Source organism: Schistocerca piceifrons, chromosome 9 (genome assembly GCF_021461385.2).
Source record: "Schistocerca piceifrons isolate TAMUIC-IGC-003096 chromosome 9, iqSchPice1.1, whole genome shotgun sequence".
Classification (NCBI taxonomy): Eukaryota; Metazoa; Arthropoda; class Insecta; order Orthoptera; family Acrididae; genus Schistocerca; species Schistocerca piceifrons.
Genome location: NC_060146.1, coordinates 108,266,543 through 108,287,842, shown reverse-complemented (window position 1 = coordinate 108,287,842; position 21,300 = coordinate 108,266,543). Strand labels below are relative to the sequence as shown.

The 21,300-nt window shown below is 45.5% G+C and overlaps 7 non-coding genes across 7 annotated transcripts; all 7 read left to right on the top strand.

The window, feature by feature from the left end:
- The first annotated feature begins 195 nt into the window (after positions 1–195).
- On the top strand, positions 196–335 carry LOC124717515. The gene has a single exon (XR_007005778.1). It is a non-coding gene; the product is annotated as a U4 spliceosomal RNA (small nuclear RNA).
- Positions 336–2,654: 2,319 nt separating this feature from the next.
- LOC124717513 lies at positions 2,655–2,794 on the top strand. The gene has a single exon (XR_007005777.1). It is a non-coding gene; the product is annotated as a U4 spliceosomal RNA (small nuclear RNA).
- Positions 2,795–10,640: 7,846 nt separating this feature from the next.
- LOC124717512 lies at positions 10,641–10,780 on the top strand. The gene has a single exon (XR_007005776.1). It is a non-coding gene; the product is annotated as a U4 spliceosomal RNA (small nuclear RNA).
- Positions 10,781–13,093: 2,313 nt separating this feature from the next.
- Positions 13,094–13,233, top strand: LOC124717511. Its single transcript, XR_007005775.1, has one exon. It is a non-coding gene; the product is annotated as a U4 spliceosomal RNA (small nuclear RNA).
- Positions 13,234–15,559: 2,326 nt separating this feature from the next.
- Positions 15,560–15,699, top strand: LOC124717510. Its single transcript, XR_007005774.1, has one exon. It is a non-coding gene; the product is annotated as a U4 spliceosomal RNA (small nuclear RNA).
- Positions 15,700–18,021: 2,322 nt separating this feature from the next.
- LOC124717509 lies at positions 18,022–18,161 on the top strand. Its single transcript, XR_007005773.1, has one exon. It is a non-coding gene; the product is annotated as a U4 spliceosomal RNA (small nuclear RNA).
- A 2,314-nt stretch (positions 18,162–20,475) lies between these two features.
- LOC124717508 lies at positions 20,476–20,615 on the top strand. Its single transcript, XR_007005772.1, has one exon. It is a non-coding gene; the product is annotated as a U4 spliceosomal RNA (small nuclear RNA).
- Positions 20,616–21,300: the final 685 nt, after the last annotated feature.

Genomic DNA, 21,300 nt, shown 5'->3' with positions numbered 1-21,300 from the left:
AGCAAAGAACAGAAAGTCTGCCTCTAATAAAATGTATTTTACTGTTTTTTTTTTTCTGTATATTTCTGTATTTGTTTCCCCCAATGGAACTTGAGTAGTGTAAGGTAATACTGATAGGTATCAATGACGCAAGTACTTGTAGGTGTTTGGAACGAACGTCAGGTATAAATAGCAGTGCCAGGCGCTAGGTAGTTAATCTTTGCGCAGTGGCAATATCGTAACCAATGAAGTATAACTGAGGTGCGATTATTGCTAGTTGAAAACTTTTACCAATACCCCGCCAGAGAGACGTGAAATACCGTCTCTGTGGCAATTTTTGGCAACCCCTGAGGGGGTGTAAGTGTCATAGAAACAATGCTTCAAGCTGTGTTTATCTGTGTACTCATTCTGCACTTGTGGAAGTGTTTAGCTGATGGTTGTTGGGGACCATGTACACAGACTAGGCTGTGTTCACTGATGAATTGTGTACATGTCTTAGGGAGCTGGTGAGAAACATTCTCCTCAGTGTAAGATGATGTGCAACTGCTATGTGTGAAAAAAGATGCCAATGTGGACAGTTGAAATGTGGTTCTGTCTAGTGGCAATTCTTGCTCCATAACATACTTGTGGTACACACATGCAGTGATTACTGATAAATGTAGGATTTGACAAAACTTCTGTCAGAATTTAGTGGAGGAGACTAGGGCAGTACAGTGAAAGTTGGTGAGTGTGTGGGAGGCAGGTGTTGTACTTAATTCATTTTCACAGCACTGCCAGTGTTATAATTTGTGTTTGTGTCCTGATGATTAGATGCATGTTTGATCCTTTTTGGACACTGCTGTGTGTACACCTTGATAATTAGAACTTATGACCATGGAACTGCTGTTGATAATATTGGGCAATGAGTCTGTTGACTTGAGATGATTGATGTGTTAGGCTGCACAGTGCCTAGTAAGGGCACTCACATTGAGGACAGTGTCCTATCTGGTGTGTGTTACATGAAGCAGGAAGAACTGTAATGTTGTGCAAGGCTTTGCCTCATTTTGAGAATACATACATGTGCTGTAGTGTGCAGAGCAGAGGGATTGAAAGAAAGGTAAGGGCTAGTAGCTATTTGGATCGTAGCTAATGCAGTCCCTGATGTTGAGGTTTTGTTGAACCTTTATGTAGCTTACATGTTTAATCTAAAGGCTGCTGGTGGAAAATCTCCTTCATGCAGTGATAACAGTGATTGTGCAGTAGAATTTGGTGGGCTGCAGCCATAGCATTTCCATTTTGAACAGTGTGATTAATGCATTTCTTGGTGTATTCCTTGAACTGTGGATTTACTGTGCAAATGTGACACATAATACATTGTGATAGTTTAAATGGGATGGTGAGCTTAATGATGGTCCAGTGTGCTATGAGAATGTATTGCATGTGGAATACTGAAGAGAGGGAACCAGTGCTTGTGGGGTAAATTTTGTGACTGTATCTGTGAATATAAATCATAGAATGCAATGTAAAACACAGTGGTAGAGCAAGTGTAGGTGAGAATAGTAGCAGGTGCATTTTTTTTTTTTTTTTTTTTTTTTTTGAGAGCAGAAATAGTTGGCTTGTCATGGCTCATTCTTTCTGTCTCTCTTCATTTGAGAATATGACTCTTCCTATATGCAAAGTGAGCAAAATTTGCTGCCTACTATAGCACAAATGGACCCATAGAAAATGTCTTATTGTTTGGATCTGTTATGAATGGTTGGCACTCGAGATACTATTTAGCACACATTCAGATATTTTCATTTTTGTCAGGCAATATATTAGCTGGGGCCAATGAGACAGCAGGCAGGTTTGGATACTGTTAGCTTTCTATGATTCTTCTTGGACAAGAACATAAACAACAGTAGAGGAGTCCAAAATATATATTTTTGGGCAGGTTGTTTGGCGCAATGTGGAAGAAGCGTGTATCTTGTATATTTAAGACTGCAGCACGTGTTCCCAGCGCTATGAAGCAATTTACTGACTGATTTCTAGTTGTACTTTCCTGCAAGGTAAACTCATTTCAACAACTTAACCCAGCTACATGAGAGGATTTGTAAATCTCATTTCATTGTGTTTCCAGGGTGCCTAATCTGTTACACAAATATTTCACCAATCGACATTAATCAATTTCACGGCATGATTCGAGTAAAACTAGCATTTTACTGCTCAGTACGTCAAACAGCTTTTGCTGAGAAGTGTATGGTTTGTTAAGTCAATGTAAATGCAGTTGGCAGTTTCCTTGGTGTCTAGTACTAACCAGCGGTCACAAAATAACAAAATCTAACGAAGAGTCTTAATGGGTGTGCCGGTATTTGCTAAATGAGGTTGTGCTACTTTCGTCTGTGTGGGGGGGTAGGCGAGTGAGCAGTAGCGCGCCTGACGGTCAAGGGGAGAACTACTGTGCAGTTTTGAGCGTTTAAGATGGCGGTGAGTGGGCGTGTAAGCAACTATTAGACACAAAGAGCAAAGAACAGAAAGTCTGCCTCTAATAAAATGTATTTTACTGTTTTTTTTTTTCTGTATATTTCTGTATTTGTTTCCCCCAATGGAACTTGAGTAGTGTAAGGTAATACTGATAGGTATCAATGACGCAAGTACTTGTAGGTGTTTGGAACGAACGTCAGGTATAAATAGCAGTGCCAGGCGCTAGGTAGTTAATCTTTGCGCAGTGGCAATATCGTAACCAATGAAGTATAACTGAGGTGCGATTATTGCTAGTTGAAAACTTTTACCAATACCCCGCCAGAGAGACGTGAAATACCGTCTCTGTGGCAATTTTTGGCAACCCCTGAGGGGGTGTAAGTGTCATAGAAACAATGCTTCAAGCTGTGTTTATCTGTGTACTCATTCTGCACTTGTGGAAGTGTTTAGCTGATGGTTGTTGGGGACCATGTACACAGACTAGGCTGTGTTCACTGATGAATTGTGTACATGTCTTAGGGAGCTGGTGAGAAACATTCTCCTCAGTGTAAGATGATGTGCAACTGCTATGTGTGAAAAAAGATGCCAATGTGGACAGTTGAAATGTGGTTCTGTCTAGTGGCAATTCTTGCTCCATAACATACTTGTGGTACACACATGCAGTGATTACTGATAAATGTAGGATTTGACAAAACTTCTGTCAGAATTTAGTGGAGGAGACTAGGGCAGTACAGTGAAAGTTGGTGAGTGTGTGGGAGGCAGGTGTTGTACTTAATTCATTTTCACAGCACTGCCAGTGTTATAATTTGTGTTTGTGTCCTGATGATTAGATGCATGTTTGATCCTTTTTGGACACTGCTGTGTGTACACCTTGATAATTAGAACTTATGACCATGGAACTGCTGTTGATAATATTGGGCAATGAGTCTGTTGACTTGAGATGATTGATGTGTTAGGCTGCACAGTGCCTAGTAAGGGCACTCACATTGAGGACAGTGTCCTATCTGGTGTGTGTTACATGAAGCAGGAAGAACTGTAATGTTGTGCAAGGCTTTGCCTCATTTTGAGAATACATACATGTGCTGTAGTGTGCAGAGCAGAGGGATTGAAAGAAAGGTAAGGGCTAGTAGCTATTTGGATCGTAGCTAATGCAGTCCCTGATGTTGAGGTTTTGTTGAACCTTTATGTAGCTTACATGTTTCATCTAAAGGCTGCTGGTGGAAAATCTCCTTCATGCAGTGATAACAGTGATTGTGCAGTAGAATTTGGTGGGCTGCAGCCATAGCATTTCCATTTTGAACAGTGTGATTAATGCATTTCTTGGTGTATTCCTTGAACTGTGGATTTACTGTGCAAATGTGACACATAATACATTGTGATAGTTTAAATGGGATGGTGAGCTTAATGATGGTCCAGTGTGCTATGAGAATGTATTGCATGTGGAATACTGAAGAGAGGGAACCAGTGCTTGTGGGGTAAATTTTGTGACTGTATCTGTGAATATAAATCATAGAATGCAATGTAAAACACAGTGGTAGAGCAAGTGTAGGTGAGAATAGTAGCAGGTGCATTTTTTTTTTTTTTTTTTTTTTTGAGAGCAGAAATAGTTGGCTTGTCATGGCTCATTCTTTCTGTCTCTCTTCATTTGAGAATATGACTCTTCCTATATGCAAAGTGAGCAAAATTTGCTGCCTACTATAGCACAAATGGACCCATAGAAAATGTCTTATTGTTTGGATCTGTTATGAATGGTTGGCACTCGAGATACTATTTAGCACACATTCAGATATTTTCATTTTTGTCAGGCAATATATTAGCTGGGGCCAATGAGACAGCAGGCAGGTTTGGATACTGTTAGCTTTCTATGATTCTTCTTGGACAAGAACATAAACAACAGTAGAGGAGTCCAAAATATATATTTTTGGGCAGGTTGTTTGGCGCAATGTGGAAGAAGCGTGTATCTTGTATATTTAAGACTGCAGCACGTGTTCCCAGCGCTATGAAGCAATTTACTGACTGATTTCTAGTTGTACTTTCCTGCAAGGTAAACTCATTTCAACAACTTAACCCAGCTACATGAGAGGATTTGTAAATCTCATTTCATTGTGTTTCCAGGGTGCCTAATCTGTTACACAAATATTTCACCAATCGACATTAATCAATTTCACGGCATGATTCGAGTAATTTTTTTTTTTTTTTTTTTTTTACTTTATTGTCATTTTAATGCCTATACAATAAGCAGGCTGGCAGCAGCACACTACGCTGCTCTTCAGCCAAATGAGACAGAAGCACAAAAAAAACAGGAGAAAAACAGAAAAGTCACAAAATGGTGGGCGATAAAATAGGAGACACAGAGAGACAAACACGGAGCCGTTCACACTTGACGATAAACCACACTGCAAACTGTTGAGACGACGCACAGATACTGAAGAAGACGATGGCACTGGTGAACAATGGAGCGTGACGGGAAACACTGAACACGAAACATGACGGCACACACAAGACACTGATGGCGGCGATCTCCGGCGCGCGAAAGTCCACGTAGCGTGTGCGAGTCCGGGGACCTGCCAAGAGTGGAACAGGGGGGAGGTGGGGGGAGAGGGGAGAAAAGGATGCCAACGGCGGGGGAGACGGGGGCAAGAGGGAGAGGGACAGGGGAGGGGAGGCCCGGGGGAGAAGGGGAGAGAAAAGGAGGAGGGAGGGAAAAAGGGAGAGAAGGGAGGGAGGGTGCCCGGAGGAGCAAGCACGGGAGGAGGGCGGGAGGATCAAAGTTGGTAGGAGGGGTAGATGGAGGGGAGGAGGGCATCATCAGGTAGGGGGAGCTGGCGGAAGCCACCTTGGGAGAGGGTAAGGAGGGTGGAGAGATGGAGACCGGGTGGGACATGAGAGTACAGGCGCGGCAGCGGGCGGGGGTGGGAGAGGATCGGGGAGACGAGCGGGTGGGGAGGATCGAGTTTACGGGAGGTGTAGAGGATGCGTATCCTTTCGAGGAAGAGGAGGAGGTGAGGGAAGGAGATAAGATCATACAGGATCCGCGTGGGGGAGGGGAGACGGATGCGATAGGCAAGGCGGAGAGCATGGCGTTCAAGGATTTGGAGGGATTTATAAAAGGAAGGGGGGGCGGAGATCCAGGCGGGATGGGCGTAACAGAGGATAGGGCGGATGAGGGACTTATAGGTGTGGAGGATGGTGGAGGGGTCCAGACCCCACGTACGGCCGGAAAGGAGCTTGAGGAGACGGAGTCGGGAACGTGCCTTGGCTTGGATTGTCTGGAGATGGGGAGTCCAGGAGAGGCGACGGTCGAGGGTGACGCCAAGGTACTTAAGGGTGGGGGTGAGAGCGATAGGACGGCCATAAACGGTGAGATAGAAATCAAGGAGGCGGAAGGAAGGGGTGGTTTTGCCTACAATGATCGCCTGGGTTTTGGAGGGATTGACCATAAGCAACCACTGGTTGCACCAAGCAGTGAAGCGGTCAAGATGGGATTGGAGAAGGCGTTGGGAGCGTTGTAGGGTGGGGGCAAGAGCAAGGAAGGCAGTGTCATCGGCAAACTGGAGAAGGTGGACGGGGGGTGACGGCGGCGGCATGTCCGCCGTGTACAAAAGGTACAGAAGGGGGGAGAGGACGGAGCCTTGGGGCACACCGGCGGAGGGAAAAAAAGTGTAGGAATCTGTGTTATGGATGGTGACATAGGAAGGACGGCGGGAGAGAAAGGAACCGATCAGACGGACGTAGTTAATGGGAAGGGCAAAGGTTTGGAGCTTGAAGAGGAGACCGGAATGCCAGACGCGGTCATAAGCGCGTTCGAGGTCAAGGGAGAGGAAGATGGCGGAGCGACGGGAATTAAGCTGTTCGGAGAGGAGATGAGTGAGGTGAAGGAGAAGATCGTCGGAAGAGAAGGATGGCCGAAAGCCACACTGGGTGACGGGAAGGAGGCGGTGCTGGCGGAGATGCTGGTGGATGCGGCGGGTGAGGATAGAGTCCAGGACCTTGCTGAAGACCGAGGTAAGGCTGATAGGACGGTAAGAGGAGACGGCGGACGGCGGTTTGCTAGGTTTAAGGAACATGAGGATGCGGGAGGTTTTCCACAGGTCGGGGTAGTAACCGGTGGACAGGACTACATTGTAGAGCCTGGCCAGGGTGGAGAGGAAAGAGACAGGAGCTTCACGAAGGTGACGGTAGGTGGCACGATCGTGACCAGGAGCGGTGTTGCGTTTTGTGCGGAGTGTATCAATGAGATCCTGTGTAGTGATAGGGGTATTGAGTTCCGTGTGTGTAATGTTGTCCAAGTACTGGAAACCAGGAGCGAGGGGAGGGACAGAGGTGTCAGTTCGATCGCGGATATCCGGGAAGAGGGAGTAATCGAACTGAGGATCATCGGGGATGGAGAAAACATCGGAGAGGTAGGAGGCAAAGTGATTGGCCTTACTAAGGGCGTCAGGGAAGGGGTGATCATCGTGGAGAAGAGGATAGTAGGGGGAGGGTTTAGTTCCGGTAAGGCGACGGAAGGCCGACCAGAACTTGGACGAGTTGATTGGTAGGGTTTCATTTAAACGGGTGCATGTCTGTCGCCAGTCCCGGCGTTTCTTAGCCGCGAGCAAATTACGAACGTGTCGCTGGAGTTGCCGGTGGCGTCGTAGTGTGTCCGGGTCACGCGTGCGGAGGAAGGCACGGTAGAGACGACGGGATTCACGGAGGAGGAGAACGGCCTGCGGGGGTAAGGTAGGACGGTGGGGGTGGATGGCGACAGTAGGAACGTGGGCCTCCACGGCCTCAGACAAGGTCTGCTGGAGAAAGGAGGCGGCATGGGTGACATCGTCAGGGTGGTGGTAGGTGAGAGGGTGGCTATCGACCTGGGTGGAGAGGGTATCCCGGTAGGCATTCCAGTCGGCTCGGGAATAATCGTGGACATACTTAGGGGGAGGATCAGTACGAGGGTCGGGGCGAGGGCGACGACCGTCCGATACGGTGAGGAGGACAGGGAGATGGTCGCTACCAATAGGTTCCAGGACATCCACCGTTATGCGGCCAAGGAGGTTGGGGGAGGAGAGGATAACATCAGGAGTGGAGTTGGATTCGGGACGGGTGTGCTGGGGGATGGGAATGAGGTCGCCTTGAAGGGAGGAGAGGAACCGATGCCACCGCCGTAACTGGGCGGCGGAACGACTATGGATGTTGAGGTCGGCGGCGATCACGTAGGAGGAGAAGGTACGGTCAATGTGGGAGAGGAAGTCGAAGGGAAGAGGGGCGTTAGGGCGGACATAGATGGTGGCGCAGGTAATGGTAAGGCCAGGGAAGAAGAGACTAAGGATCAGGTGTTCGGTGGGGTCGGGAAGGAGAGGTTGGAGCCGAACGGGGATCTGGCGGTGGTGGCCAATGGCAACTCCGCCACGCGCAACTGGGAGGGGATTATCGGAGCGGTGGAGGAGATAGGGGGAGGTGTGGATGGAGTGGTGGGGTTGGAGGAAGGTTTCATTGAGGAGGAAGGCATCCACACGGTGGGTAGCAAGGGTGTGCAGGAAAAGGTTCTTGTTGGCGGGAAGGGAGCGGATATTGTTGAAAAGGATACGATGCTGTCGTGCCATGATAAGGATTTAGACGAGGGTGTCAAGGCGGGAGAAGGTGAAATGGGCCTGGTTATTGGAATAGGTGGCGTACATTTTAAGGTGGAATATGGAACGGGCGGCGAGGGAGATCTGTTGGAGGGTGTGGGGGCGCTGAAAGGGATGGACGTTTTGGAGGACAATGGTGAGGAACCTGATGATGTCCTCAGCAGTGGGAGGGGGACGAAGGGAATTGCCAGGAGGGGTGGGGGCGTCCAGGGGACGGACAGGGACGGTGAGTTCAGGGGTGGTGGGAGGGGGCCGGGCTTTACACTTTTGGGAGTAGGTAGGGTGGGGGAGGCTGCAGGTATTACAGGAGGGAGGGGATTGGAGGTTGGGGCACTGCCGGAGGAAGTGCGCTTGGCGACAATGCGGGCATGTGGGGGCCTCGCGGCACTCGGCTGTTGTGTGTGCATTGTAGCGCAGACATCTCTGGCAGCGCAGGGATTGAGGGGGGGAACGGGAGGGGTCGACTTTGTACCGCTGATTGAAGAGGAGGGCACCCTCCTTCAGGAGACGGTCAATGGAGGGGGCGTCCTCAGAGAACACCCGCATAAGGCGGGTGGGGCCGGTCGCGTTAAAAATGCGGCGGACTGCCCGCACCTCCAGGGTGGGATGGGCCTTCAGCTCCGCCAACACCTCCTCCTCCGTGATCGACGGACTAAGCCGAGTGATCACGGCGGTGAGGGTCGGCGGGCGACGCGGGGGTTGGGGTTGGCGGGTAGGAGATGGGGAGGGAGCAGGGGTGAGGGAGGCGTTAGGGCCAAAACGGGTGATGGGGAGGCGGGAGAGGATGTCAGTATGGAGGGTTGGGCTGGGGGAGGAGATGAGAACGGAATCCCGTCTGGGAGTAAGGAGAGAGATGGGGGCGCCAGGGAAATGTTGGCGGAGGAGGAGGGAGAGATTCCGGGCCTCGAGGAATGAAGGATCGGGACGGGACAGGAGATATTTGTAGAGACCGGGAGGGGAGGAGGAGGAGGAGGAGGAGGAGGAGGAGGGAGCGGGGCCTGGTGGGGAGACGTCCATGGCATTTTGGGGTGGGGATGGGGGGCGGGGTGGAGCCTTTTTATGAGCAGAGGGAGTGGGGGCGGCACTAGGGCGTTTGACAGCGGCAGAGGGGCGGGTGGTGATAAGAGGGACGGGAACAATGGGGAGGTGGTGGGAAGGGGCAGGTCCCGGCACGGATGCAGCAGGCGGCGCCGGAGATAATGACTGTGACGGTACAGGCGAAGGTGGCAGTGACGGCGACGGTGAAGTCGATGAAGATGGCGGTGGTGGTGGTGGCGGCGGTGACGGCGATGGCGACGGGGAGAGCTGGGCGTGGGCAGTGGCCCGACGGGCCAACACCCGAGCCGGAGCGGCAGTGACAGGCTGGGGGAGGGGGGGGAAGGGATCAGAACGAGAGGAAGAGGCGGGAGAGGGGGCGACAAAAAGCGAGGGCGAAGGGATAGAGAGGAGGGGAGGGATGGAAGGAGGGGGGTGGGACTGGGCACACCAAGTGATAGTGGTGGAGGCGGCGGAAGGGGACGTATACACGATGGCGGTGGTGGTGGTTGTGACGGTGGTGGTGGGGGCAGACATGACGACAAGGAGAAGAAAGAAAAAACACAGCACTAAAAGGACAGGACACACACTGGGGGACGACGGACGGCGACGGCGACGGCGAACGGCGACGGCGAACGGCGAACGGCGACGGCGAACGGCGACGGCGACGGCGAGAGGCAGGAACGCTGCTGCCGCGGACGGGGCCGGGGCGGCTGCGGCTGCTGCTGCTGCTGCTGCTGCTGCTGCTGCTGCCGCTGCTGCCTGGACTGCTGCTGGCTGGACTGCTGCTGGCACCGGAGGGCTGCTGGCTGGCTGGCTGGCTGGCTGGCTGGCTGGCTGGCTGGCTGGCTGGCTGGCGGCGGGACCACTGCTGCAGGCCGGGACCGGGAACTGCTGCTGCTGCTGCTGCTGGGCTGGGCTGGCTGGCTGGCTGGCTGGCTGGCTGGCTGGCTGGCTGGCTGGCTGGCTGGCTGGCACCTGTAAACCCTAACACTTCGATTAGCGCGAAAATTGCACCATCGAAGGGCGGTAACCTTTCGGTGTACCGCCGGAGATGGATTCGAGTAAAACTAGCATTTTACTGCTCAGTACGTCAAACAGCTTTTGCTGAGAAGTGTATGGTTTGTTAAGTCAATGTAAATGCAGTTGGCAGTTTCCTTGGTGTCTAGTACTAACCAGCGGTCACAAAATAACAAAATCTAACGAAGAGTCTTAATGGGTGTGCCGGTATTTGCTAAATGAGGTTGTGCTACTTTCGTCTGTGTGGGGGGTAGGCGAGTGAGCAGTAGCGCGCCTGACGGTCAAGGGGAGAACTACTGTGCAGTTTTGAGCGTTTAAGATGGCGGTGAGTGGGCGTGTAAGCAACTATTAGACACAAAGAGCAAAGAACAGAAAGTCTGCCTCTAATAAAATGTATTTTACTGTTTTTTTTTTTCTGTATATTTCTGTATTTGTTTCCCCCAATGGAACTTGAGTAGTGTAAGGTAATACTGATAGGTATCAATGACGCAAGTACTTGTAGGTGTTTGGAACAAACGTCAGGTATAAATAGCAGTGCCAGGCGCTAGGTAGTTAATCTTTGCGCAGTGGCAATATCGTAACCAATGAAGTATAACTGAGGTGCGATTATTGCTAGTTGAAAACTTTTACCAATACCCCGCCAGAGAGACGTGAAATACCGTCTCTGTGGCAATTTTTGGCAACCCCTGAGGGGGTGTAAGTGTCATAGAAACAATGCTTCAAGCTGTGTTTATCTGTGTACTCATTCTGCACTTGTGGAAGTGTTTAGCTGATGGTTGTTGGGGACCATGTACACAGACTAGGCTGTGTTCACTGATGAATTGTGTACATGTCTTAGGGAGCTGGTGAGAAACATTCTCCTCAGTGTAAGATGATGTGCAACTGCTATGTGTGAAAAAAGATGCCAATGTGGACAGTTGAAATGTGGTTCTGTCTAGTGGAAATTCTTGCTCCATAACATACTTGTGGTACACACATGCAGTGATTACTGATAAATGTAGGATTTGACAAAACTTCTGTCAGAATTTAGTGGAGGAGACTAGGGCAGTACAGTGAAAGTTGATGAGTGTGTGGGAGGCAGGTGTTGTACTTAATTCATTTTCACAGCACTGCCAGTGTTATAATTTGTGTTTGTGTCCTGATGATTAGATGCATGTTTGATCCTTTTTGGACACTGCTGTGTGTACACCTTGATAATTAGAACTTATGACCATGGAACTGCTGTTGATAATATTGGGCAATGAGTCTGTTGACTTGAGATGATTGATGTGTTAGGCTGCACAGTGCCTAGTAAGGGCACTCACATTGAGGACAGTGTCCTATCTGGTGTGTGTTACATGAAGCAGGAAGAACTGTAATGTTGTGCAAGGCTTTGCCTCATTTTGAGAATACATACATGTGCTGTAGTGTGCAGAGCAGAGGGATTGAAAGAAAGGTAAGGGCTAGTAGCTATTTGGATGGTAGCTAATGCAGTCCCTGATGTTGAGGTTTTGTTGAACCTTTATGTAGCTTACATGTTTCATCTAAAGGCTGCTGGTGGAAAATCTCCTTCATGCAGTGATAACAGTGATTGTGCAGTAGAATTTGGTGGGCTGCAGCCATAGCATTTCCATTTTGAACAGTGTGATTAATGCATTTCTTGGTGTATTCCTTGAACTGTGGATTTACTGTGCAAATGTGACACATAATACATTGTGATAGTTTAAATGGGATGGTGAGCTTAATGATGGTCCAGTGTGCTATGAGAATGTATTGCATGTGGAATACTGAAGAGAGGGAACCAGTGCTTGTGGGGTAAATTTTGTGACTGTATCTGTGAATATAAATCATAGAATGCAATGTAAAACACAGTGGTAGAGCAAGTGTAGGTGAGAATAGTAGCAGGTGCATTTTTTTTTTTTTTTTTTTTTTGAGAGCAGAAATAGTTGGCTTGTCATGGCTCATTCTTTCTGTCTCTCTTCATTTGAGAATATGACTCTTCCTATATGCAAAGTGAGCAAAATTTGCTGCCTACTATAGCACAAATGGACCCATAGAAAATGTCTTATTGTTTGGATCTGTTATGAATGGTTGGCACTCGAGATACTATTTAGCACACATTCAGATATTTTCATTTTTGTCAGGCAATATATTAGCTGGGGCCAATGAGACAGCAGGCAGGTTTGGATACTGTTAGCTTTCTATGATTCTTCTTGGACAAGAACATAAACAACAGTAGAGGAGTCCAAAATATATATTTTTGGGCAGGTTGTTTGGCGCAATGTGGAAGAAGCGTGTATCTTGTATATTTAAGACTGCAGCACGTGTTCCCAGCGCTATGAAGCAATTTACTGACTGATTTCTAGTTGTACTTTCCTGCAAGGTAAACTCATTTCAACAACTTAACCCAGCTACATGAGAGGATTTGTAAATCTCATTTCATTGTGTTTCCAGGGTGCCTAATCTGTTACACAAATATTTCACCAATCGACATTAATCAATTTCACGGCATGATTCGAGTAAAACTAGCATTTTACTGCTCAGTACGTCAAACAGCTTTTGCTGAGAAGTGTATGGTTTGTTAAGTCAATGTAAATGCAGTTGGCAGTTTCCTTGGTGTCTAGTACTAACCAGCGGTCACAAAATAACAAAATCTAACGAAGAGTCTTAATGGGTGTGCCGGTATTTGCTAAATGAGGTTGTGCTACTTTCGTCTGTGTGGGGGGTAGGCGAGTGAGCAGTAGCGCGCCTGACGGTCAAGGGGAGAACTACTGTGCAGTTTTGAGCGTTTAAGATGGCGGTGAGTGGGCGTGTAAGCAACTATTAGACACAAAGAGCAAAGAACAGAAAGTCTGCCTCTAATAAAATGTATTTTACTGTTTTTTTTTTCTGTATATTTCTGTATTTGTTTCCCCCAATGGAACTTGAGTAGTGTAAGGTAATACTGATAGGTATCAATGACGCAAGTACTTGTAGGTGTTTGGAACGAACGTCAGGTATAAATAGCAGTGCCAGGCGCTAGGTAGTTAATCTTTGCGCAGTGGCAATATCGTAACCAATGAAGTATAACTGAGGTGCGATTATTGCTAGTTGAAAACTTTTACCAATACCCCGCCAGAGAGACGTGAAATACCGTCTCTGTGGCAATTTTTGGCAACCCCTGAGGGGGTGTAAGTGTCATAGAAACAATGCTTCAAGCTGTGTTTATCTGTGTACTCATTCTGCACTTGTGGAAGTGTTTAGCTGATGGTTGTTGGGGACCATGTACACAGACTAGGCTGTGTTCACTGATGAATTGTGTACATGTCTTAGGGAGCTGGTGAGAAACATTCTCCTCAGTGTAAGATGATGTGCAACTGCTATGTGTGAAAAAAGATGCCAATGTGGACAGTTGAAATGTGGTTCTGTCTAGTGGCAATTCTTGCTCCATAACATACTTGTGGTACACACATGCAGTGATTACTGATAAATGTAGGATTTGACAAAACTTCTGTCAGAATTTAGTGGAGGAGACTAGGGCAGTACAGTGAAAGTTGGTGAGTGTGTGGGAGGCAGGTGTTGTACTTAATTCATTTTCACAGCACTGCCAGTGTTATAATTTGTGTTTGTGTCCTGATGATTAGATGCATGTTTGATCCTTTTTGGACACTGCTGTGTGTACACCTTGATAATTAGAACTTATGACCATGGAACTGCTGTTGATAATATTGGGCAATGAGTCTGTTGACTTGAGATGATTGATGTGTTAGGCTGCACAGTGCCTAGTAAGGGCACTCACATTGAGGACAGTGTCCTATCTGGTGTGTGTTACATGAAGCAGGAAGAACTGTAATGTTGTGCAAGGCTTTGCCTCATTTTGAGAATACATACATGTGCTGTAGTGTGCAGAGCAGAGGGATTGAAAGAAAGGTAAGGGCTAGTAGCTATTTGGATCGTAGCTAATGCAGTCCCTGATGTTGAGGTTTTGTTGAACCTTTATGTAGCTTACATGTTTCATCTAAAGGCTGCTGGTGGAAAATCTCCTTCATGCAGTGATAACAGTGATTGTGCAGTAGAATTTGGTGGGCTGCAGCCATAGCATTTCCATTTTGAACAGTGTGATTAATGCATTTCTTGGTGTATTCCTTGAACTGTGGATTTACTGTGCAAATGTGACACATAATACATTGTGATAGTTTAAATGGGATGGTGAGCTTAATGATGGTCCAGTGTGCTATGAGAATGTATTGCATGTGGAATACTGAAGAGAGGGAACCAGTGCTTGTGGGGTAAATTTTGTGACTGTATCTGTGAATATAAATCATAGAATGCAATGTAAAACACAGTGGTAGAGCAAGTGTAGGTGAGAATAGTAGCAGGTGCATTTTTTTTTTTTTTTTTTTTTTTTTTTTTTTTTTGAGAGCAGAAATAGTTGGCTTGTCATGGCTCATTCTTTCTGTCTCTCTTCATTTGAGAATATGACTCTTCCTATATGCAAAGTGAGCAAAATTTGCTGCCTACTATAGCACAAATGGACCCATAGAAAATGTCTTATTGTTTGGATCTGTTATGAATGGTTGGCACTCGAGATACTATTTAGCACACATTCAGATATTTTCATTTTTGTCAGGCAATATATTAGCTGGGGCCAATGAGACAGCAGGCAGGTTTGGATACTGTTAGCTTTCTATGATTCTTCTTGGACAAGAACATAAACAACAGTAGAGGAGTCCAAAATATATATTTTTGGGCAGGTTGTTTGGCGCAATGTGGAAGAAGCGTGTATCTTGTATATTTAAGACTGCAGCACGTGTTCCCAGCGCTATGAAGCAATTTACTGACTGATTTCTAGTTGTACTTTCCTGCAAGGTAAACTCATTTCAACAACTTAACCCAGCTACATGAGAGGATTTGTAAATCTCATTTCATTGTGTTTCCAGGGTGCCTAATCTGTTACACAAATATTTCACCAATCGACATTAATCAATTTCACGGCATGATTCGAGTAAAACTAGCATTTTACTGCTCAGTACGTCAAACAGCTTTTGCTGAGAAGTGTATGGTTTGTTAAGTCAATGTAAATGCAGTTGGCAGTTTCCTTGGTGTCTAGTACTAACCAGCGGTCACAAAATAACAAAATCTAACGAAGAGTCTTAATGGGTGTGCCGGTATTTGCTAAATGAGGTTGTGCTACTTTCGTCTGTGTGGGGGGTAGGCGAGTGAGCAGTAGCGCGCCTGACGGTCAAGGGGAGAACTACTGTGCAGTTTTGAGCGTTTAAGATGGCGGTGAGTGGGCGTGTAAGCAACTATTAGACACAAAGAGCAAAGAACAGAAAGTCTGCCTCTAATAAAATGTATTTTACTGTTTTTTTTTTTCTGTATATTTCTGTATTTGTTTCCCCCAATGGAACTTGAGTAGTGTAAGGTAATACTGATAGGTATCAATGACGCAAGTACTTGTAGGTGTTTGGAACGAACGTCAGGTATAAATAGCAGTGCCAGGCGCTAGGTAGTTAATCTTTGCGCAGTGGCAATATCGTAACCAATGAAGTATAACTGAGGTGCGATTATTGCTAGTTGAAAACTTTTACCAATACCCCGCCAGAGAGACGTGAAATACCGTCTCTGTGGCAATTTTTGGCAACCCCTGAGGGGGTGTAAGTGTCATAGAAACAATGCTTCAAGCTGTGTTTATCTGTGTACTCATTCTGCACTTGTGGAAGTGTTTAGCTGATGGTTGTTGGGGACCATGTACACAGACTAGGCTGTGTTCACTGATGAATTGTGTACATGTCTTAGGGAGCTGGTGAGAAACATTCTCCTCAGTGTAAGATGATGTGCAACTGCTATGTGTGAAAAAAGATGCCAATGTGGACAGTTGAAATGTGGTTCTGTCTAGTGGCAATTCTTGCTCCATAACATACTTGTGGTACACACATGCAGTGATTACTGATAAATGTAGGATTTGACAAAACTTCTGTCAGAATTTAGTGGAGGAGACTAGGGCAGTACAGTGAAAGTTGGTGAGTGTGTGGGAGGCAGGTGTTGTACTTAATTCATTTTCACAGCACTGCCAGTGTTATAATTTGTGTTTGTGTCCTGATGATTAGATGCATGTTTGATCCTTTTTGGACACTGCTGTGTGTACACCTTGATAATTAGAACTTATGACCATGGAACTGCTGTTGATAATATTGGGCAATGAGTCTGTTGACTTGAGATGATTGATGTGTTAGGCTGCACAGTGCCTAGTAAGGGCACTCACATTGAGGACAGTGTCCTATCTGGTGTGTGTTACATGAAGCAGGAAGAACTGTAATGTTGTGCAAGGCTTTGCCTCATTTTGAGAATACATACATGTGCTGTAGTGTGCAGAGCAGAGGGATTGAAAGAAAGGTAAGGGCTAGTAGCTATTTGGATCGTAGCTAATGCAGTCCCTGATGTTGAGGTTTTGTTGAACCTTTATGTAGCTTACATGTTTCATCTAAAGGCTGCTGGTGGAAAATCTCCTTCATGCAGTGATAACAGTGATTGTGCAGTAGAATTTGGTGGGCTGCAGCCATAGCATTTCCATTTTGAACAGTGTGATTAATGCATTTCTTGGTGTATTCCTTGAACTGTGGATTTACTGTGCAAATGTGACACATAATACATTGTGATAGTTTAAATGGGATGGTGAGCTTAATGATGGTCCAGTGTGCTATGAGAATGTATTGCATGTGGAATACTGAAGAGAGGGAACCAGTGCTTGTGGGGTAAATTTTGTGACTGTATCTGTGAATATAAATCATAGAATGCAATGTAAAACACAGTGGTAGAGCAAGTGTAGGTGAGAATAGTAGCAGGTGCATTTTTTTTTTTTTTTTTTTTTTTTTTTTTGAGAGCAGAAATAGTTGGCTTGTCATGGCTCATTCTTTCTGTCTCTCTTCATTTGAGAATATGACTCTTCCTATATGCAAAGTGAGCAAAATTTGCTGCCTACTATAGCACAAATGGACCCATAGAAAATGTCTTATTGTTTGGATCTGTTATGAATGGTTGGCACTCGAGATACTATTTAGCACACATTCAGATATTTTCATTTTTGTCAGGCAATATATTAGCTGGGGCCAATGAGACAGCAGGCAGGTTTGGATACTGTTAGCTTTCTATGATTCTTCTTGGACAAGAACATAAACAACAGTAGAGGAGTCCAAAATATATATTTTTGGGCAGGTTGTTTGGCGCAATGTGGAATAAGCGTGTATCTTGTATATTTAAGACTGCAGCACGTGTTCCCAGCGCTATGAAGCAATTTACTGACTGATTTCTAGTTGTACTTTCCTGCAAGGTAAACTCATTTCAACAACTTAACCCAGCTACATGAGAGGATTTGTAAATCTCATTTCATTGTGTTTCCAGGGTGCCTAATCTGTTACACAAATATTTCACCAATCGACATTAATCAATTTCACGGCATGATTCGAGTAAAACTAGCATTTTACTGCTCAGTACGTCAAACAGCTTTTGCTGAGAAGTGTATGGTTTGTTAAGTCAATGTAAATGCAGTTGGCAGTTTCCTTGGTGTCTAGTACTAACCAGCGGTCACAAAATAACAAAATCTAACGAAGAGTCTTAATGGGTGTGCCGGTATTTGCTAAATGAGGTTGTGCTACTTTCGTCTGTGTGGGGGGTAGGCGAGTGAGCAGTAGCGCGCCTGACGGTCAAGGGGAGAACTACTGTGCAGTTTTGAGCGTTTAAGATGGCGGTGAGTGGGCGTGTAAGCAACTATTAGACACAAAGAGCAAAGAACAGAAAGTCTGCCTCTAATAAAATGTATTTTACTGTTTTTTTTTTTTCTGTATATTTCTGTATTTGTTTCCCCCAATGGAACTTGAGTAGTGTAAGGTAATACTGATAGGTATCAATGACGCAAGTACTTGTAGGTGTTTGGAACGAACGTCAGGTATAAATAGCAGTGCCAGGCGCTAGGTAGTTAATCTTTGCGCAGTGGCAATATCGTAACCAATGAAGTATAACTGAGGTGCGATTATTGCTAGTTGAAAACTTTTACCAATACCCCGCCAGAGAGACGTGAAATACCGTCTCTGTGGCAATTTTTGGCAACCCCTGAGGGGGTGTAAGTGTCATAGAAACAATGCTTCAAGCTGTGTTTATCTGTGTACTCATTCTGCACTTGTGGAAGTGTTTAGCTGATGGTTGTTGGGGACCATGTACACAGACTAGGCTGTGTTCACTGATGAATTGTGTACATGTCTTAGGGAGCTGGTGAGAAACATTCTCCTCAGTGTAAGATGATGTGCAACTGCTATGTGTGAAAAAAGATGCCAATGTGGACAGTTGAAATGTGGTTCTGTCTAGTGGCAATTCTTGCTCCATAACATACTTGTGGTACACACATGCAGTGATTACTGATAAATGTAGGATTTGACAAAACTTCTGTCAGAATTTAGTGGAGGAGACTAGGGCAGTACAGTGAAAGTTGGTGAGTGTGTGGGAGGCAGGTGTTGTACTTAATTCATTTTCACAGCACTGCCAGTGTTATAATTTGTGTTTGTGTCCTGATGATTAGATGCATGTTTGATCCTTTTTGGACACTGCTGTGTGTACACCTTGATAATTAGAACTTATGACCATGGAACTGCTGTTGATAATATTGGGCAATGAGTCTGTTGACTTGAGATGATTGATGTGTTAGGCTGCACAGTGCCTAGTAAGGGCACTCACATTGAGGACAGTGTCCTATCTGGTGTGTGTTACATGAAGCAGGAAGAACTGTAATGTTGTGCAAGGCTTTGCCTCATTTTGAGAATACATACATGTGCTGTAGTGTGCAGAGCAGAGGGATTGAAAGAAAGGTAAGGGCTAGTAGCTATTTGGATGGTAGCTAATGCAGTCCCTGATGTTGAGGTTTTGTTGAACCTTTATGTAGCTTACATGTTTCATCTAAAGGCTGCTGGTGGAAAATCTCCTTCATGCAGTGATAACAGTGATTGTGCAGTAGAATTTGGTGGGCTGCAGCCATAGCATTTCCATTTTGAACAGTGTGATTAATGCATTTCTTGGTGTATTCCTTGAACTGTGGATTTACTGTGCAAATGTGACACATAATACATTGTGATAGTTTAAATGGGATGGTGAGCTTAATGATGGTCCAGTGTGCTATGAGAATGTATTGCATGTGGAATACTGAAGAGAGGGAACCAGTGCTTGTGGGGTAAATTTTGTGACTGTATCTGTGAATATAAATCATAGAATGCAATGTAAAACACAGTGGTAGAGCAAGTGTAGGTGAGAATAGTAGCAGGTGCATTTTTTTTTTTTTTTTTTTTTGAGAGCAGAAATAGTTGGCTTGTCATGGCTCATTCTTTCTGTCTCTCTTCATTTGAGAATATGACTCTTCCTATATGCAAAGTGAGCAAAATTTGCTGCCTACTATAGCACAAATGGACCCATAGAAAATGTCTTATTGTTTGGATCTGTTATGAATGGTTGGCACTCGAGATACTATTTAGCACACATTCAGATATTTTCATTTTTGTCAGGCAATATATTAGCTGGGGCCAATGAGACAGCAGGCAGGTTTGGATACTGTTAGCTTTCTATGATTCTTCTTGGACAAGAACATAAACAACAGTAGAGGAGTCCAAAATATATATTTTTGGGCAGGTTGTTTGGCGCAATGTGGAAGAAGCGTGTATCTTGTATATTTAAGACTGCAGCACGTGTTCCCAGCGCTATGAAGCAATTTACTGACTGATTTCTAGTTGTACTTTCCTGCAAGGTAAACTCATTTCAACAACTTAACCCAGCTACATGAGAGGATTTGTAAATCTCATTTCATTGTGTTTCCAGGGTGCCTAATCTGTTACACAAATATTTCACCAATCGACATTAATCAATTTCACGGCATGATTCGAGTAAAACTAGCATTTTACTGCTCAGTACGTCAAACAGCTTTTGCTGAGAAGTGTATGGTTTGTTAAGTCAATGTAAATGCAGTTGGCAGTTTCCTTGGTGTCTAGTACTAACCAGCGGTCACAAAATAACAAAATCTAACGAAGAGTCTTAATGGGTGTGCCGGTATTTGCTAAATGAGGTTGTGCTACTTTCGTCTGTGTGGGGGGTAGGCGAGTGAGCAGTAGCGCGCCTGACGGTCAAGGGGAGAACTACTGTGCAGTTTTGAGCGTTTAAGATGGCGGTGAGTGGGCGTGTAAGCAACTATTAGACACAAAGAGCAAAGAACAGAAAGTCTGCCTCTAATAAAATGTATTTTACTGTTTTTTTTTTTTCTGTATATTTCTGTATTTGTTTCCCCCAATGGAACTTGAGTAGTGTAAGGTAATACTGATAGGTATCAATGACGCAAGTACTTGTAGGTGTTTGGAACGAACGTCAGGTATAAATAGCAGTGCCAGGCGCTAGGTAGTTAATCTTTGCGCAGTGGCAATATCGTAACCAATGAAGTATAACTGAGGTGCGATTATTGCTAGTTGAAAACTTTTACCAATACCCCGCCAGAGAGACGTGAAATACCGTCTCTGTGGCAATTTTTGGCAACCCCTGAGGGGGTGTAAGTGTCATAGAAACAATGCTTCAAGCTGTGTTTATCTGTGTACTCATTCTGCACTTGTGGAAGTGTTTAGCTGATGGTTGTTGGGGACCATGTACACAGACTAGGCTGTGTTCACTGATGAATTGTGTACATGTCTTAGGGAGCTGGTGAGAAACATTCTCCTCAGTGTAAGATGATGTGCAACTGCTATGTGTGAAAAAAGATGCCAATGTGGACAGTTGAAATGTGGTTCTGTCTAGTGGCAATTCTTGCTCCATAACATACTTGTGGTACACACATGCAGTGATTACTGATAAATGTAGGATTTGACAAAACTTCTGTCAGAATTTAGTGGAGGAGACTAGGGCAGTACAGTGAAAGTTGGTGAGTGTGTGGGAGGCAGGTGTTGTACTTAATTCATTTTCACAGCACTGCCAGTGTTATAATTTGTGTTTGTGTCCTGATGATTAGATGCATGTTTGATCCTTTTTGGACACTGCTGTGTGTACACCTTGATAATTAGAACTTATGACCATGGAACTGCTGTTGATAATATTGGGCAATGAGTCTGTTGACTTGAGATGATTGATGTGTTAGGCTGCACAGTGCCTAGTAAGGGCACTCACATTGAGGACAGTGTCCTATCTGGTGTGTGTTACATGAAGCAGGAAGAACTGTAATGTTGTGCAAGGCTTTGCCTCA